The following is a 13,286-nucleotide window of genomic DNA, read 5'->3' on the forward strand; positions in this document are numbered from 1 at the left end:
CATATATTATAATAAAGCAAAGAAAAACATATACAAAACTGAAATGTTCTCTTTTTCTTTTTTGACGTTACTTTTCGAACGCAAACCCCCGGATTTCTATAAATATACAATTCGAACGTCACTGTTGCAGTGCAACATTCGACGCGATGATCTTTCGTCTTGTTATAAATTGGTCCTTGTGTGTCTGATAACAACTGTATTGTGATGTCACTCTGCTACGCTTCATTTTTGAATCAACATGAAAATTGTTGATAGAGAAAACCCCCATGCTTGATAATAATATGAATAATCATCCTTATATTTGGATTTCTGTTTTTAATTATCGGGGTGGTGCCCAACTTTCTGATATAACTTTTGGAAAGAAAAGCCTGAGCACGATTATGATGAGTGAAAGAAGTTGCGAAAAAAATCTGTCAAATTTTACATTTATAAAGGGTAAAAAAATATTCCACTTCGATTCACTAAAGTTCGACAAGAGAACATTCTATGCATTAAGAACTGGTTCAGATTCAGAAAATTTCATCCCTTCAATGAAGATGCGTTTGAAAATCTATCTTCTCGTATTAATCATCATTGGTATTGTTCATTATTGCCAATGTGTGCCAATACCTTCGGATGATTGTACCTCAAAATGCTTGAATACAAATGACGTCACTAAATGTTCGTCTAAATGTTTGAAGGAAAAACGAGGTCGCTGCAAAGGTAGAATATGTGAAAATAGAGCAATGCCTTGCGATGGAAGGTGGTTTTATTATACAGAAATCTTCATTTGTGGTGGAATGTTGATCGCATTTCAACGACGTGTGTTCGAATATCATTGCTAGAAACAATTACTCAACGGTACATCAAACTGTATTCAGGCTAATGTCGTTTTTGTGGTTGATATCTCATTTTATGTTATCTTTAGGAAGCTGATTGATTGTCTTCATTTTGTTTTTAAAATTGTTTTTGAAGAAACATCATAGTATTGCGGAAGAAAAAGATTTTGTCGTTAATTCTAAGTTTTATAATATATCTACTTCTCGTCTGCCATCCAGTCGTCAAAAAAGATGGGCGCGGATAGGGCGTTTTTACTTTTTGATTTTGATCTTTGTCCTTTAGTAATTTTTCATATGATTCAGAGAAACGTGACATGTTTTTTGGCGCAGAGGGTCAACTATTTACCATTATTTACTATTTTTGCCTAAAAGGCCCTAAGATACTGTATCTAATGATTGAAAGATGGGCTTTTCCAGAAAAAAACCGTGCACCCCCTGTTGAGGAGGTCCAACCTTTTGTGACCTACCCCCTTGGAATTCCGAATTTTACAAATTTTCAATCATTACCCCCTTGGAATTTCGAATTTTTACAAAATTTCAATCATTACCCCCTTGGAATTCCGCTTATTTTTGACGGATTTTCGTCTACCCTTATGGAATTCCACTGCATTTCAAACCTTACCCCCTTGGAACGGAAATGGACCTCCTCAAGGAGTGCACGATTTTTTTCTGGAAAAGCCCAATGCTATTGCCTTAAAATGTTGATACGAGCTTGCAGCCAAAATTTCAGCAAAATCGGACAAGGGGTTATGTTGAAAGTGAGAATTTTAGGTAAATGGACCGGTCTGTAAAATACCAACTGCTCATGTGATTAAATTGAAATTTTGCACATTGTCTTATGGTCAATATCTACCACTGGTTAAAATTTCAAATGAAAAGCTCCAGTGGTACCCGAGCTCTGACAAGTGGTCAAAGTGTATTTTACAGACGGTCTTTAAAGTACCAAATACTCGTGGGAACGAGTTCTTTCTGTTTCTAGTCTCTTTTCTTTGACAAACAGCTTTCAGGAACAAATATCAGTCAAATCGAACGAGTCAATCAGTCAATACATGTGAAAGTCACAGATCGTGTTTACAACATTTCAAGGTCATAGCACTTCTCAATCTTAAGATATTAAGTGGGATGATGATGCTTCTCCTAGTAAAACAATAGAAATATGTTCGAAGGGTTAAAAAATGACTCGTTTTGTTCCACTTTTGGTCTGGGTATGGTATTTTAAGTTACAGGGCTCACTGTTAAATTTGGACTGTTTTTTGGAAAATTACACAGTTTTTGCTGAAATCTTAAAGCATTTTTTTCAATTTCTGTTGCTTGGGAAGGATGTTTTCATTCAGTCGAAAATGCAGAAGTTTGGTCTCATTTTGGTTTGTACCTTCGAGAAAGAAAGATATATTCAACTGCATTGTAAGAATTAGTTTCAATGGAAATATTTGCAAGTAAGGCTCTCGGCTTATTGAGACGTGTATTAAAAAACATATGTCAGCTCTAAATCCTTGTAAATCTTCCCAGGTTTAAATTTTTTTAAATTAATTTTGTACTAGTCTTCAAGTGAAAAGGAAATATACTACCATGTTGAATTTTCTTATATCTCATTAACATCAAGCTAGCACTCTCTTCACATCAAAGATTTGAAAAGGCTACAATATTGTTCAGTGTTGAAATCAGTTAGTTATTGCAATGTTTTTCAAATTCTTAAATTCGATGTTTATCGGCCTTTTTCTTGTGCAAGATTTACAAAGCGCACCTCATGAGAAGAATGCCTACAGAGTGTGTCTTAAAAGTTGGTTCTGAATTGTGCAAGATTTTATGTGCTGAACGTCAACAGAGTTCCCAACAGAAGGATATTTGCACACCTGGTGAGCTATCCTGTCAAAGTCGAGTGGCTTTTCCACCAATTTGCGTAATTGATGTAAACATCCAAACTGAGACAATTTCAGTGGACGGACAAGAAATTCTTCTCGAATTTGAAGAACCAATACTCTATTGTTTCTAGAATCTATACCATTTGTACCATGTTTTATCATTTTCTTTCATTATTTGACGATTTTTACTTATCAGATACCGGGATCGTTTAAGTTACTATTATTTAGTTGGGTTCACTTTGTATTTATTTCATGAGATTATTCGTTTTTTATCTTAATAGTGGAAAAAATATGAGAAAAGAGAGCTTTATGATTCCTTTAGTTACCAGTTCCCCTAAAGTATGAACCATATGATGAACCGTGAGCATGATTAATATAGCGGAGCCTATACATAACAACAGGATAAGAACAATTTGAGGCTCAAAGTGCCAAAAATTCGCTTTAAAAATCTACCGGCCCTTATAAAAAAAGAAGATACTACATTATCGAAATTGATTCAGGAAAAGAAAAGCTTTTGGTTTCAACAAAGTGTTATAGTCATATATTTCTCAACATAATAGAGTATAATATTTTCATCTTCAACCCCTGTTAAATTGACCAATCAAATTATGTTAAAATTCTGTTCCAGCCTTTTTAATACTACCCACTGCATTCTCCTTGATGGAGTGTAATCGAGTTTGTTTTCACTCTGCATGCGCCATGTACTTCAGTTCAAGTAACACTTGTACAAACCAAGATGACTGAATTCATCAAGGTTTAGGTACTCATTTTCTTGATTGCCATTTTTCTAATCTTGATTGAGACGCAAGTTAAAGAGTTTAAAATCGACCAATCATCGTCAAGAAAACTTTGTCGCCACAGAACAGGAAAACTTTTACTTAAAATTTTACTTAAGACCTTGAAGGGTGGGGAATTTCCCTAAGCTTATGTAGTGTTTTAAGGCCTTATGTAGAGTTTGCTTACGTTCAAAAAGTTTTGAACGGAAGGAAAAGTCACGTAAGATCCTCTTAAACAACAAAAACTCTACGTAATATCGGGGAAATTCCCAAAAGACAGCCTTACGAACGATTTTCCGTAAGGTCTAAAGTAAAATTTTACGTGCATGTGAAAAAAGCTTTATAGATATTATGATGAGCATGTTATGTGTATTGAACATACAACAACTAGATCCACACCCATAGGGTCCTCCAGGCTTCAGGTACCCCCAATAAAATTAGGTACCCCCAACGATTTAGGTACCCCCAAAGTTGTTTGGATTCTTTGGTAGCACCCAGGATTTGGTACCCCCATTAAATTATGTTTTTTAGGTACCCCCTTTTATTACGTAGCCGATTAGAAGAATTTCTTTTTTTTGCATTCTATTCTCTGTAATGATAATTTTGTGTCAGTTGTTGAAAGTATTCAAAGAACACACAAGAGTAAGACATGTCTTTTCCCACAAATCCATGTGAAGAAACAAATATCCAAAATAGGTGAAAATTATTAATATGAAAACAAATTAAAAAATATACTAAATTACATACAATCAAATAACGTATATGGAACTGCAATCCAAAAGATTTTCGCAAGTTATAGAAAAATATAACAACTTCAAGCTACCATGTTTGTTATGATAGAAACGCTTGGTCAGCAAAAATGCAATATCGTTATTTATTTATTATTTATTTATTTATTTATTTATTTATTTATTTATTTATTTATTATTTATTTATTTATTTATTATTTATTTATTTATTTATTTATTTATTTATTTTATTTATTATTATTTATTATTTATTTTTATTTAGTTTATTCAAATTGAACCACTCCACGTCCGTGGGCAAACTACAAATTTCTATTTATAAAAAAAAAAAAAAAAAAAAATTGTTGAATTTTGAGCTCCTTCACTGGGGTTACTGTAAAATGTAAAGGACACAAGAAAGAAAAAGTAGTAAAAACGAAGGGTTTGGTTGAAAATTGAGAAATTGAGTAAAGTTAAGAAAAATATCTCACACAGAAAAAACAGCCCCCACCCTCACTGACGAGATTACAGGTACCCCCAAACATATCAGGTACCCCCTGAAAGTGGGAATACTTCCAGGTACCTGGCTTTTTTAACACCTTTTTTTTTTAGGTACCCCCATTTAAAGTGGGGGGGGTGACACCATGACACCTGTCAATCAAAATTAAATTACTAGGCTGGGTCCGAGTTAATTTGGTCATTTTTGGGGAATTAATGATAATTATTTTATTGGTGGGAGTAAAGTGCAATGACGCCGTTTAACATCGAAAACAGTGGAACTTAGACTATTAAAACTCAAAAAGTTGAGAAAATCCGAAGGCTTCAAAAATTTTGGATGTTCTTATAAAAAAACGTGTTTTGCTGATTCAGCTTGACAATTGCTTTAGTAAACAGAAAATATTGAGAGCTCAATCCTGGATCATGACGTGCCAGAAGCAGATTTTTTATTCGTAGTTTCTGTTCCTCCTTCAACTTGGACGTTGTAAAACTAGAACCAAATCTATAAATTCATAAATTCATTCGATCAAAGAAAATTAGTGATCTCAAGGTCTTTCATATCTGCTGGACTAGGGATACGTGTGTGATGAGATGCATAGATCTCAACATTGTAAATTTGCTGAGCGTCATTGTTGATCACAGAATGTTTCTCGATCCCATCTATTTTGATCGAGTACTTATAATTACCGTTTGATATGTATCTTTGCTCAAGCTCTATCGAATAATACTTGTTTAGTGTTAGTATATCTGAGACAAAACGATTATTTATACCGCTAGAGATTCTGTGTGTGATATCAAGCTTGGATGTACCAGCGTATCCCTGTATTGCGGGATAGTTGAACGTCCCTTTCAAGAAGAGAGTGTTTGTACCATACGATGGAGGGTTGTGGGCAACGTATTTGAGTTTGAAGGAGATTTTCCATTCTGTCGAAAGCCGTTGTATATAGCCTACTCTGTTGTCCTTTGTCAGACGAATTTCTGGAAAATGAAAAGGCAACATCCATTTTAATAATGTCTTTTTACCTAGAGTTGTTTAACACGTTGTTTCGTTGTTTTTGATAATGCAAAAGTTGCTAACCGTTATCCAAATGAAAATAGACGGATGATTGTATAAAGGTACAACCGACTCCCGTTTCTTTAAGTTCAAAGGAGGAGGGGGAAGAATTTACTTCGAATAACCGGGTGTTTGAATATCTGGAAAAACTTACTTGTGCAAACTTTCAACTTTTTCTTTTCGGGGTTTGGTTTTTATGAATAGGTATATGAGATTCTTATATGGAAAATTACCTTAACAGTGTAAATGAGACGATATATTTTTCATCACTTTGTTCAAATTACTGTATCTTTCATTGTTAACCGGTTACTTTCTCGAAGCGGACAACACGGCTTTTTGCACAATGCAATTGGTTTTTTTTCGCATAACGACGAGCCTACGCTGTACAGATTTGCCCGTCGTTAGGAAAAAAAAGTTTTAACGCAACGGCCTCGCAAGCTCGGGCGTTACTTGAACTTGGGCAATATTTCTCAGAATAGCCCTGACCAACCGGTCATAGTGTACCTTTTTGAAAGCATCCGGTAAATGTGGAACGTATAATCGACTGAGCGATTCAACTTTTTCTTAGAAAAACTTACCATTTTGAAGGAACTTTATTGGTTCTACACCGTGTCGGTTTGGTGGTTTTGCCTTGAAATGAATATCAAAATTATATACCGTAGTTTTATTCATTTCAAATGTGAAACTCTTCACTTTGGAGTGCAAAAACAGCTTTTTTTCGAGAGCTTTTCCAACAAAACGAATTGAATCCTTTAAGGGAATTACACGTTTTTTTTTTTATTAGAACCTAGTTTATAAGAACATATAGGCTGAAATTCGTCGAAAAATTAAGAACATCTTAAGAACATGCGCAGCCTCAGTTTGGAAAAAAATGACAAGAAACTACAATTTTTTCCTCTTTTTAAGCAGTTTTAGCCGAATTTAGGGGTGGATCTTCAAAAATCGAGAGTCAAATATTGTCCAAATTTTGCCAAATTTAAGTGCTCTTTATTTTGTATCATATTGTCGATTTAGAGTAGTCTGAAAAATTAAGAACGCATTTAAGAACATTTTAGGCTGAAAATTGCTAAAAAAATAAGCACACCCAGGCTCAGCCAAATTTTAGGTGTTCTAATAAAAAAAAAACGTGTAGAAAAATATTTGTGGACACATAGTAGTCCCATAGTAGTATGGTCCACCCATACCTGAAATTTTGGGATTAATTTTTGAAGGTAGTATGCCCAAAAAGACTAAACAATGAATTTAGAAATACCTATGTATGGCACTGGCTATTAACCTAGATTGACACTATATATTTAGAACTTTAAAACCTAAAAAAACATCTTTATAAAATTAAACTGGCTGACTTTACCTTTAAGCATGATTTAACACCGCCACAAATACAAAATATCACCGAAAAAATGAAAATGAAAATCTTCTGGATGGTGATTTTCGATGTCATTTCTACCAAATATCTATCACAAGCCTTTTATCAAATTTGATATATCACATCATATAAAAAATTTATTTTAATGAATAGTATTAAAAAATTCTTGAATTCTCAATCGGCTCAATTTGTTCCATATGCTTAAAAAAGAAAATTTCACATTTTTCTGATATTCTGATTTTCAGTGAAAAATGATTTTTTTTTTCATTTCATTTTTCATTGGCTTGTTAAAATAATTGGTTTTTATGGCAACTACTTTCAATAAAAAAAGAAAAAGAATACTGTCGAGTCTTTTGAATACAGGGTCTCTACGGGACCTTGAAAACCTTGAAATTGGACTAAGCAACCTTGAAAACCTTGAAAGTGAATGTAATATGAAAGAATTCCTTGAAAACCTTGAAAAAGCATGATTGTCACAGTATGGTTGTCTTGTTTTGGCTTGGGTCGCCACTGAAGTTTTGGTCGATGCTAAAACTTCTAAAATTTTTCATTTTTCATGGACCAAATGCTGGTAATAGCCTTTCATCACGAACTTCATCACGAACGGTGATATCGTACTATTTAAATCAATTTGAGTTCTGAAAAACCTTGAAAATACCCAATGAATGGTCCAAAAACCTTGAAAATCGCTAAAATATTGCCAAAAAACCTTGAAAACCTTTGGAAATTCCGTAGACACCCTGTAATATGAACCTCTATGACTCGATGAAATTTTCGAAAACAAGTTTACTTTCCCCGTGCGTGTTCAAGTCATGGAGACTGCATTGTAGTTTACTTCACCGTTCTTTGCATTTGATCATGAACTTCATGATTTGATTAAAAAAGTTGTTGTTAAATAGATACACGTTTTTTTTTTTATTAGAACCTAGTTTATAAGAACATATAGGCTTAAATTCGTCGAAAAATTAAGAACATCTTTAAGAACATGCCCAGCCTCAGTTTGGAAAAAAATGACAAGAAACTACAATTTTTTCCTCTTTTTAAGCAGTTTTAACCGAATTTAGGGGTGGATCTTCAAAAGTCGAGAGTCAAATATTGTCCAAATTTTGCCAAATTTAAGTGCTCTTTATTTTGTATCATATTGTCGATTTAGAGTAGTCTGGAATATTAAGAACGCATTAAGAACATTTTAGGCTGAAAATTGCTAAAAAAATAAGCACATCCAGGCTCAGCCAAATTTTAGGTGTTCTAATAAAAAAAAAACGTGTAGATCGTCTGTTCAGTTTCTTATAAACACCCTGTATTTTCAAATACTTAACTGTTTTTAAAAAGTTTATGACATTGGTTTCAATTTCAGGATCTCAAGAGAGTTGCGCAGCCCGGGGGGGGGGCACTCAAGGTAAATGACCTACCAGACGTTCGGCCCTTAAGGGTAGGTTTTTCATAGTTCAGCTAGTGCACTGTAAGGGTAGGAAATTACAAAACTGCACTGAACTGCACTGTAAGGGTAGGAAATTGTGATAAAAGGCCAATTTTTTGGTAAAATTGGCACAAAATTGGTCAATTTAGGAGGAAAAATTCCACATTTTCTTGGAAAATTGCAAAAATTTTCGCCCTTACGGGCGAGAAATTTTGAAAAAGTGCACTGTAAGGGTATGATTTTTCATGGAAATTCACTGCACTGTAAGGGTCCGATTTTAGAAGCCAAATTTTGGGCCGAACGTATGGTCGTTTTCAGATCGAGTGCCCCCCCCCCCGGGTTGCGCAGTTATCTAATTCAATTTTCAAACCGACCCAGCCGGGGTTTTTTATTCCCTTGATATATTTTCATTGAAAAGTAGTCTATCAGGTTCAAGAAAATTTCACACAAAGGAAATTTTCATTATCGGTTATCCATCGAGGTAAAACTACTCATGACCGTGTAGAAAACTTGAAATATATGTTTTATGAAATGACCCCTATTACCTAGCTGTTTAGAGGAATAAGGGATTCGAGGGAATTTAATTTCGATCCCTGTTCTGAATGATATACGTGACCTCCTTAGTTTTTAAAGTTTTTCTTTTAAAATTTCAATTCAAGACAAGTATGATAATAAATTCTATTGCAACTTGAATTTTAAGAGATTTGTCCAAAAACATATATTTACATTTTGAAAATTAAAGAGTATGCATTTAAAAATTTTAATCGCACGGTGGGTTATTTTATTTGGCGAGCCTTCAAAGAGAGCAATTAATCGTTAATTACACTCTTCAATGAGGCGCCAATGTTTACAAAATAGAGTTTTAGAGAAGTTTTCTTGCATTTTTTTTATCGAACGTTTTAATTTCATTCGAAATTCATATTGCGAGAAAGCAAATCTATGAACAACAATAAAAGAAAAAACATGGAGAGAAGAGAAATTATATTTTCACAGTGTACATGTAATTTTCTTTCAAAATGGAAAAAAAAGTAGCGAAACCCATTGTGCGACTTAGTCAGGGAGCAGAGCGCCAAAAAAAATGTCAAAAGTTGTATTTTGGTGGGACTTTTTAAAACTTATATGAAATGAAAGCTTATGCTTCATAGAGTTCAAAACACTTTACTTGCCATCTTGAATTTACTTGAGGGCTTTGAAATCAATCAAAACACATTTCATTTTTCAGTTACAAAAAAGTTCAGTTTTTTGTCGCCATCTTTCTTTCTCATAACACAGCGTTCAAAATATTTGAATCTTTTCAGGGGGTTCATACAAAATGAAACGAATAAAAGAAATGAGAGAATCATTTTCTTTTTGTATCTTTTGTATATTCGCCTGTTTTATAACATTTATTTACATTTCTGTTTACTTTAACAAATGTGAGATAAAAAAGATTCTTTGATCTTTCAGTGAAAGAATAATTTGTATACAAACCCCCGTCTATAACTTTTATAAATGAATACATTCCATTGCATTTCGTAAACAACAAAGATTAAAAGTACACGAGAAAAGCGCGGGAAACCTTTCTACCATGTGCAATGTGTATTGCATGTACAGCAGGCTCACATATGTTTACACTTGTTTTTTTATTAGAACACAAGGCTCTATCACTTAGGCCGAAACCCGGGGGTACTTAAGCAAAAATGGATGCTGGGTATGGGCGGACCTTGGGTCGGTTTTTTCACCTTCCAAAGTCTCTCTAAAGGTTATACACGTTTTTTTTTTTATAAGAACGTCAAAAATTTTCGAAGCCTTCGGATGTTCTTAGTATTTTGGATTTGAAGCCTAAAAATGTTCTTAAAATGTTCTTATTTTCAGCGTTTTTTTAGCATTTTGATGTAATTTCTTAAGAAATTGCATGTTTTTAAGTCTCTAAAGCCTTAGTATGTTCTTAGAATGTTCTTAAATTTTTGGGCTCGAAGCCTTATGTTCTTATATAGTTTGTTCTTATAAAAAAAAAAACGTGTATATATAAATCGGAAAATTTCAAAGTAGCAATCTCTCTAAAGGCCTAAGGGTCGGAACATTCGCTTGAGTTTTAGAAAAAAAATTTAACTTTAACAGGAAAAATTGTAAAAAAGTCTCTTTAAGAGGGAAGGAAATTTTTCGAAAAAGTCTCTCTAAGGGTCACTTTTTCACTAAAATTTGGTCTCTCTAAGGGTCGGTTGGTTTTCATCGGAGGTCCGGTCCGAACACATACCCCTCTCATCGATCCGCCAACCCTAGTACCCCCAGCGGCCGAAACCTGAGAAAAATTAAGAACAATAAGGTTCCAGCCAGACCTTTAATCTCAAAATCGGCGAAGAGTATGCTGTTACTTGTTGGGGAGATAATGGAGAGCCTTTTCATATTATTGACAAATATCTTACGGATCTTACGTACATTCCCAGTTTAAAAATCACGAAAAAAGCTACCCTGAGTATCAGAGGTCAAGTTTTCAAAGAGAAAATATTCGCGCTGTGATACTCACGGTAGAAAAAAGCTGGTTCTTATAAAAAGAAAGCATGTAACAAAATGCATATTAGGCCTGGGCCCTGGCCTTTTTATTTGACTAGATAAAGGGATAGACCAACGGGACATATTTAAAAAGATTTTGTCGTAGGATAGACCTTACCTAGTCTTAGAGACATGTATTTTTGGCACTTGACGCTGAGAAAAACAAACATATCATAACAGGTCCTTTGAGGTGTTCGAGGTGACTGTTATGTCCGTCCTAAAGTTGGAAAACTGGCCCTTAGAGAAGCGTTTTTACGACCCTTAAAGAGACCATTTCCCAAAATTTTAGTCCAAATTTCCCCAGGGTACTACTAGGGTTGCGAGCTTACGACATTACGAACCTGTACGCGCCCAACTTCGTAGCGGGACTGAAAAAGAGGGAAAAAAAAAAAAAGCGAATTTTATGAGCCTTATAGGGCTTATAGGGGATATTGGACAAATTTGATCTTTCACAAGCAGCAAATGTAGAAATTTCCAGTCCATGGGACTCAAATATATTTATGTATTTTTTTCAACCCTTTTTGTCTCAAAAAATGCACCTTGGCTGGAACATAAATATTCATATCCAGAAAGTGCGTCGCGCGAATTACGATTTACTCGAATTTACTGATCAGTAAGGGTCAAATTAAATTCCTGTCACAAGATTTATTTTCAAGAACTTAGATTATAGTCTGCGGCTCAACTTGAAAGTGATGAGTATAGTGACTAAGGAGGTACTGATGGAAAAAAATTATAATCTAACCCTGCAATCAATCTTGATTAACTAAAATAGGTCTTTTTCAAGACTATTCAGACCCGGTGGAAGCAGGCAGAGGAGGCTTCACTTTAGCGCTTCTTTTCAGCAAAATGCACTATTTTCTCCATATCCTGGTCTAGTGAAATTTAAATCATTTAATAGGTTTTTTCAGCCCCTACATATTGAACGGTCGTTCCTCCGGTCTGTTATTAAGCAGAATTTGGATTGATTAGTAAATTTTCCTTTGCCTTGAAAAAATGTGGTCGGGCAAAGCCAGGCTGCCCCCTTCCATACTGCCGTGGTCCCTGCTTAGTTAAATCAAGCAGAACTAAGCTGTCTTGTTCAAGAATACACTTCACTGGCTGATGATACACGAGGGAAAATTACGTACAGAGGTGACAGTGGAGTGATAGCAGCTCATTTTGAATGTGTTTTCAGCATTTCTCAGCACCTTACAGGTCAATATTTTAAATCTTATTCATGGTAGTTTTGAAAAGAGCACTTATGAATTCGAACTAGAGTTTTCAGGACAAAAATATATCGCTAAAATACGGGGATGTTTTCCTTACCTTTCTATATATGCATTCATCCGTATACTTTATACACATAGAACATTCCCTTTAATGAGTTAAGTAAATTTACAGACCGATCAAGGGTAAAAATAAACTTTCTCAGCGATATCATCAACTCCCTTGACCAAGACACATAAAATATTAGATTTAATATGTTTGTTACAATTTCATTGGTAAAATCGTTACGGTCAAAGAATTCTAAAGTGAAAAGAGTGCAAAAGTATTGGTCTGTAAAATACCCTCTAAGGTCACGTGGCTAGACCAAAATACAATACAATCATTTTGTTTTATGAAGGTCTTTTAGTGGTCAAAATTTGGAATCAATAGCATTTGGCGATCCCGAGATATCAGGGGGGGTCAAATATGTCCCCCCCTGGGATTAGCCATACAGTAAACTTTTGTCCGTGCAAGGCCCCACAAGTAAATTCAGAAAGGCAAGTAAACGGTTTTGTGACCCTTTAGGCCTACTTAACCATCCCTGAAAGTTTCAAAAAGTCCCGAGTGTTATTTGATTTTTTTGGCGCTCTGCTCCCTGACTAACTAGCTCGTAATCACATGATAACTCGTGCGATTCGAAAATTGCACTCGTGATTTTTTTTTGTCTCGACTTTAAAAAAAAAAGAAATCACTCGTACAATTATTCTCGAATTGCACTCGTTCTGGTTGCATACACAAATGTATCTTATTTCCATAATAAATGTATCAACAATAATTGAGGTGAAATAAAAATTTTCCCTTTACATGATTAGTCTTTGTGTGTAAATATGTGCCATTAATAACGAATCATTTCAGTGGATACCCTTTTTTAAAACCTACAGTTGCACCAAAGTTGCACTTTGAGCTCTCTTAGCCACCCAACTTAATTTAATATATAATTTACTTTTTTACAACCTTTTATAAATATACTTTCATAAAATACCTAATTTC

The 13,286-nt window shown here is 34.4% G+C and overlaps 1 protein-coding gene and 1 long non-coding RNA gene across 2 annotated transcripts in view; one reads left to right on the forward strand and one right to left on the reverse strand.

Moving 5' to 3' along the window:
- Positions 1-13,286, forward strand: part of LOC136807169 (A disintegrin and metalloproteinase with thrombospondin motifs 6-like) — a 79,469-nt gene that overhangs the window by 12,156 nt on the left and 54,027 nt on the right. The gene's annotated exons all lie outside the window — the stretch shown is intronic.
- On the reverse strand, positions 5,192-7,235 carry LOC136807312 (uncharacterized). Its single transcript, XR_010846664.1, has 3 exons — positions 7,085-7,235; positions 6,312-6,363; positions 5,192-5,657 (listed from the first exon to the last, which is right to left on the reverse strand). It is a non-coding gene; the product is annotated as an uncharacterized lncRNA (long non-coding RNA).

Source organism: Clytia hemisphaerica, unplaced genomic scaffold (assembly GCF_902728285.1).
Source record: "Clytia hemisphaerica strain Z4C2 unplaced genomic scaffold, Clytia hemisphaerica genome assembly, whole genome shotgun sequence".
Lineage (NCBI taxonomy): Eukaryota > Metazoa > Cnidaria > Hydrozoa > Leptothecata > Clytiidae > Clytia > Clytia hemisphaerica.